Source organism: Gavia stellata, unplaced genomic scaffold (genome assembly GCF_030936135.1).
Source record: "Gavia stellata isolate bGavSte3 unplaced genomic scaffold, bGavSte3.hap2 HAP2_SCAFFOLD_53, whole genome shotgun sequence".
NCBI lineage: Eukaryota > Metazoa > Chordata > Aves > Gaviiformes > Gaviidae > Gavia > Gavia stellata.
The window spans coordinates 94444-100803 of record NW_026776569.1 but is presented as its reverse complement, the minus strand read 5'-3'; positions in this window follow the sequence as shown (position 1 = coordinate 100803).

The window sequence follows — 6360 nt, the reverse complement described above, 5'->3', positions numbered from 1 at the left end:
AAATAGTCATTTTGAGGGCCCAGAGCCTTATTTTGAGGGCCCAAATAGTCATTTTGAGGGTCCAAAGCCTCATTTTGAGGGTCCAAAATCTTATTTTTGCACCTCTGCAGACCCAAGTCCAAGTATTCTTTTTGAGCATCCAAATCCTCACTTTAGGGCCCGTAGCCTCATTTTGTGGCTCCAAATAGCCATTCTGAGGGTCCAGATCCTCATTTTGAGGGTCCAAATAGCCATTTTGAGGGCCCAGAGCCTCATTTTGAGGGCCTAAAGAGTCATTTTGAGGGCCCGTAGCTTCACTTTGAGGGTCCAAATAGTCATTTTGAGGGTCCAAATTGTCATTTTGAGGGTCCAAAACCTCATTTTGAGGGTCCAAACTTTCATTTTTGCCCCTCCGCAGACCTGTTTTTAGGCTGCTGCGCCCCAGTTTTTAGTGGCAGGGGATCCCTTGAGGGCACAAAACCTATTGTCAAGGTCCAAGGCCCCGTTCTGAGGGCTGGAATCCCCATTTTGAGAGTCCAAAGTCTCATTTTGAAGGTCCAAGTACTCTTTTTGAGCATCCAAATCCTCATTTTAGGGCCCTTAGCCTCATTTTGTGCCTCCAAATAGTCATTTTGAGGGCCCAGAGCCTCATTTTGAGGGCCCAAATAGTCATTTTGAGGGCCCAAAGGCTCATTTTGAGCTTCTGCCAACCTGTTTTTAGGCTGCCACGCCTCAGTTTTTAGTGACGATAGATCCCTTGAGGGCACAAAACCTAATGTCCAAATGCGAAGCCTTGTATTGAGGCCCAAAATCTTCATTTTGAGGGCCTGAAGCCCCTGATTTGAGCGCCGAAATCTTCATTTTGAGCATCGAATTCTTCATTTTGAGGGCCCGAATCCCCTTTCTGAGGGCTGAAATCTTCATTTTGAGGAAGGAACTCTTTGTTTTGAAGGTCAAAAGCTTTATTCTGAGGGCCTGAATCCCCATTTTGAGTCTCCAAAGCCTCATTTTGAAGTCTGAAAGTCTTCTTTGAGGGTATATTTCCTCATTTTGAGGGCCCAAATAGTCATTTTGAGGGCCGAAAATCTGATTTTGATCTTCCAAAACCTCATTGTGACGGTCCAAATACTCACGTTTTGGGTCCAAATAGAAAGTTTGAGGGCCCAAATCCTCATTTTGAGGGTCCAAATTGTTATTTTGAGGGCCCAAAATCTCATTGTGAGGGTCCAAATTGTCATTATGAGGACCCCAGACATCATTTTGAGGGCCCAAAGCCTCATTTAAGGGTTCGAAGCCTCATTTTGAGGGTCCAAACAGTGATTTTGAGGGTCCAAACAGTAATTTTGAAGGGTCCAAAGAGGCATTTTGAGGGGCCAGATGGTCATTTTGAGGGTCCAAAGCCTCATTTTGCGCCTCCGCAGACCAGTTTTTAGGCTGCCACGCCTCACTTTTTAGTTGCAATGGATCCCTTGAGGGCACAAAACCTATTGTCAAGGTCCAAAGCCCCGATTTGAGGGCCAAAATCTTCATTTTGAAGGTCCAAGAATTCTTTTTGTGCATCTAAATCCTCATTTTAGGGCCCGTAGCCTCATTTTGTGGCTCCAAATAGCCATTTTGAGGGCCCCTAGCCTCATTTTGAGGGTCCAAATAGTCATTTTGAGGGCCCGTCGCCTCAGTTAAGGCTCAAAGCCTCATTTTGAGGGTTTGAAGCCTTGTTTTGAGCCTCCAAATCCTTATTTTCTTCAAATTGTAATTTTGAGGGTACAAATAGTCATTTTGATGGTCCAAAGACTCATTTTAAAGGCCTAAATAGTAATTTTGAGGGCCCAAAAACTCATTTTGACAGTCCAAATACGCATTTGGAGGGCCCAAAGTCTGATTTTCAGTGTCCAAATGCTAATTTTGAGCCTCAAATAGTCATTCCGGGTCCAAGCCCCCATTTTGAGGGCCGGAATCCCCATTTTGAGAGTCCAAAGCCTCATTTTGAGGGTCCAAGTATTCTTTCTGAGCATCCAAATCCTCGTTTTAGGGCCCGTAGCCTCATTTTGTGGCTCCAAATAGCCATTTCGAGGGCCCAGAACCTCATTTTGAGGGCCCAAATAGTCATTTTGAGGGCCCGTAGCTTCATTTTGAGGGTCCAAATAGGCATTTTGAGGGTCCAAATAGTCATTTTGAGGGCCCAACGGCTCATTTAAGGGTCAAAGCCTCATTTCAAGGGTTTGAAGCCTCCTTTTGAGCGTCCATATCCTTATTTTGAGGGTTCAAATGGTAGTTTTGAGGGCCCAAATAGTCATTTTGAGTCTCCAAAGCTGCAATTTGAGAGTCCAAAATGACATTTTAAAGGCCCAAACAGTCATTTGGAGGGTCCAAAACTTAATTTTGAGGTCCCAAAGCCTCATTTAAGGGTTCGAAGCCTCATTTTGAGGGTCCAAATCCTCATTTTGGGCGTCCAGACAGTAATTTTGAGCATCCAAACAGTAATTTTGAGCGTCGAAATTGTCATTTTGAGGGTCCAAAGCCTCATTGTGACCGTCCAAAACCTCATTTTGAGGACCCCAGGTGTCATTTGGAGTGTCCAAAACTTCATTTTGAGGTCCCAAGGCCTCATTTTGAGGGTCCAAAGCCTCGTTTTGAGGGTCCAAATCCTCCTTCTGAGGGTTCAGATAGTGATTTTGAGCGTCGAAATAGTCATTTTGAAGGTCCAAAGCATAATTTTGAAGGGTCCAAAGAGGCATTTTGAGGCGCCAAATGGTCATTTTGAGGGTCCAAAGCCTCATTTTGGGCCTCCGCGGACCATTTTTTAGTCTGCCACGCCTCAGTTTTTAGGGGCAATGGATCCCTTGAGGGCACAAAACCTATTGTCAAGGTCCAAAGCCCCGATTTGAGGGTCCAAAGCTGTGGAGGAATGGTTTAGTAACAAGGGACACGATCTGATTCCCATGAGCAACTCAGTCTCTGATGAGAGGAAAGGCTCAGAGGAAACCGCTAACTGTCCTTGAAAGCCTGTTGTGATAAGAGACAGCGGAATGGTAAACAAGAAGAAGGAGCTACATCCACGAAGAGGAGAAGTGCTTCTGTGCGTGCACAAGAGCACTGTACCAATCACACTCGCCGCCCTGGCGCATGAACAGAGGCTGTAAGCCAATTATACAACTGTTGCGGACGCGTGTTCTTGGCATCTGTCTATATATACTCTGTAAGCTTGAATAAAGGGGAGAACGACTATACTCATACTGAGATTTCATCGTTACTCCGGGTGGTTCTCCCTCTCCAACACAAAGCCTCACTTTGAAGGCCCAAGTATTCTTTCTGAGCATCTAAATCCTCATTTTAGGGCCCGTAGCCTCATTTTGTGGCTCCAAAGAGCCATTTTGAGGGCCCAGAACTTCATTTTGAGGGCCCAAATAGTCATTTTGAGGGCCAAACCCTCAGTGAAGGCTCAAAGCCTCATTTCGGGGGTTTGAAACCTCGTTTTGAGCGTCCAAATCCTTATTTTGTGACTTTCAAATTGTAATTTTGAGGGTCCAAATAGTCATTTTGAGGGCCCAAAATCTGGTTTTGATCTTCCAAAACCTCATTTTGAGGGTCTAAATACTCACGTTTAGGGTCCGAATAGACAGTTTGAGGGTCCAAATCCTCATTTTGAGGGTCCAAATTGTTATTTTGAGGGCCCAAATCCTCATTGTGAGGGTCCAAAACCTCATTATGAGGACCCCAGACATCATTTTGAGGGTCCAAAGCCTCATTTAATGGTTTGAAGCCTCATTTTCAGGGTCCAAATCCTTTTTTTGAGGGTTGAAATAGTAATTTTGAGGGTCCAAAGCCTCATTTTCAGGGTCCAAACACTAATTTTGAGCATCCAAACTAATTTTGAGGGTCCAAATTGTCATTTTGAGGGTCCAAAGCCTCATTTTGTGCCTCCGCAGACCGGTTTTTAGGCTGTCACGCCTCAGTTTTTAGTAGCAATGGATCCCTTGAGGGCACAAAACCTATTGTCAAGGTCCTAAGCCCCGATTTGAGGGTCCAGAGTCTCATTTGGAAGGTCCAAGTATTCTTTTTGAGCATCCAAATCCTCATTTTAGGGACTATAGCCTCATTTTGTGGCTCCAACTAGCCATTTTGAGGGCCCAGAGCCTCATTTTGAGGACCAAAATAATCATTTTGAGGGCCCATAGCCTCAGTTAAGGCTCAAAGCCTCATTTTGAGGGTCTGAAGCCTCATTTTGAGCATCCAAATCCTTATTTTTGAGGTTTTCAAATTGTAAACTTGAGGGTACGAATAGTCATTTTGATGGTCCAAAGCCTCATTTTAAAGGCATAAATAGTAATTTTGAGGACCCAAAACCTCATTTTGATGGTCCAAATAGTCATTTGGAGGCCACAAAGTCTGATTTTCAGTGCTCAAATCCTCATTTTGAGGCCCAAATAGTCATTTTGAGTCTCCAAAGCCTCATTTTGAGAGTCCAAAACCACATTTTAAAGGCCCAAGTAGTCATTTTGACATCCCAAAGCCTCATTGCGATGGTCCAAAACCTCATTTTGAGGACCCCAGGTGTCATTTTGAGTGTCCAAAACTTCATTTTGAGGTCCCAAGGCCTCATTTTGAGGGTCCAAAGCCTCGTTTTGAGGGCCCAAATCCTCCTTCTGAGGGTTCAGATAGTGATTTTGAGCGTCGAGATAGTCATTTTGAAGGTCCAAAGCATAATTTTGAAGGGGTCCAAAGAGGCATTTTGAGGCGCCAAATGGTCATTTTGAGGGTCCAAAGCCTCATTTTGGGCCTCCGCGTGGCCTCCGCGGACCATTTTTTAGGCTGCCACGCCTCAGTTTTTAGGGGCAATGGATCCCTTGAGGGCACAAAACCTATTGTCAAGGTCCAAAGCCCCGATTTGAGGGTCCAAAGCTGTGGAGGAATGGTTTAGTAACAAGGGACACGATCTGATTCCCATGAGCAACTCAGTCTCTGATGGGAGGAAAGGCTCAGAAGGAACCGCTAACTGTCCTTGAAAGCCTGTTGTGATAAGAGACAGCGGAATGGTAAACAAGAAGAAGGAGCTACATCCACGAAGAGGAGAAGTGCTCCTGTGCGTGCACAAGAGCACTGTACCAATCACACTCGCCGCCCTGGCGCATGAACAGAGGCTGTAAGCCAATTATACAACTGTTGCGGACGCGTGTTCTTGGCATCTGTCTATATATACTCTGTAAGCTTGAATAAAGGGGAGAACGACTATACTCATACTGAGATTTCATCGTTACTCCGGGTGGTTCTCCCTCTCCAACACAAAGCCTCACTTTGAAGGCCCAAGTATTCTTTCTGAGCATCTAAATCCTCATTTTAGGGCCCGTAGCCTCATTTTGTGGCTCCAAAGAGCCATTTTGAGGGCCCAGAACTTCATTTTGAGGGCCCAAATAGTCATTTTGAGGGCCAAACCCTCAGTGAAGGCTCAAAGCCTCATTTCGGGGTTTGAAACCTCGTTCTGAGCGTCCAAATCCTTATTTTGTGACTTTCAAATTGTAATTTTGAGGGTCCAAATAGTCATTTTGAGGGCCCAAAATCTGGTTTTGATCTTCCAAAACCTCATTTTGACGGTCTAAATACTCACGTTTAGGGTCCGAATAGACAGTTTGAGGGTCCAAATCCTCATTTTGAGGGTCCAGATTGTTATTTTGAGGGCCCAAATCCTCATTGTGAGGGTCCAAAACCTCATTATGAGGACCCCAGACATCATTTTGAGGGTCCAAAACCTCATTTAATGGTTTGAAGCCTCATTTTCAGGGTCCAAATCCTTTTTTTGAGGGTTGAAATAGTAATTTTGAGGGTCCAAAGCCTCATTTTCAGGGTCCAAACACTAATTTTGAGCATCCAAACTAATTTTGAGGGTCCAAATTGTCATTTTGAGGGTCCAAAGCCTCATTTTGTGCCTCCGCAGACCGGTTTTTAGGCTGTCACGCCTCAGTTTTTAGTAGCAATGGATCCCTTGAGGGCACAAAACCTATTGTCAAGGTCCTAAGCCCCGATTTGAGGGTCCAGAGTCTCATTTGGAAGGTCCAAGTATTCTTTTTGAGCATCCAAATCCTCATTTTAGGGACTATAGCCTCATTTTGTGGCTCCAACTAGCCATTTTGAGGGCCCAGAGCCTCATTTTGAGGACCAAAATAATCATTTTGAGGGCCCATTAGCCTCAGTTAAGGCTCAAAGCCTCATTTTGAGGGTCTGAAGCCTCATTTTGAGCATCCAAATCCTTATTTTTGAGGTTTTCAAATTGTAAACTTGAGGGTACGAATAGTCATTTTGATGGTCCAAAGCCTCATTTTAAAGGCATAAATAGTAATTTTGAGGACCCAAAACCTCATTTTGATGGTCCAAATAGTCATTTGGAGG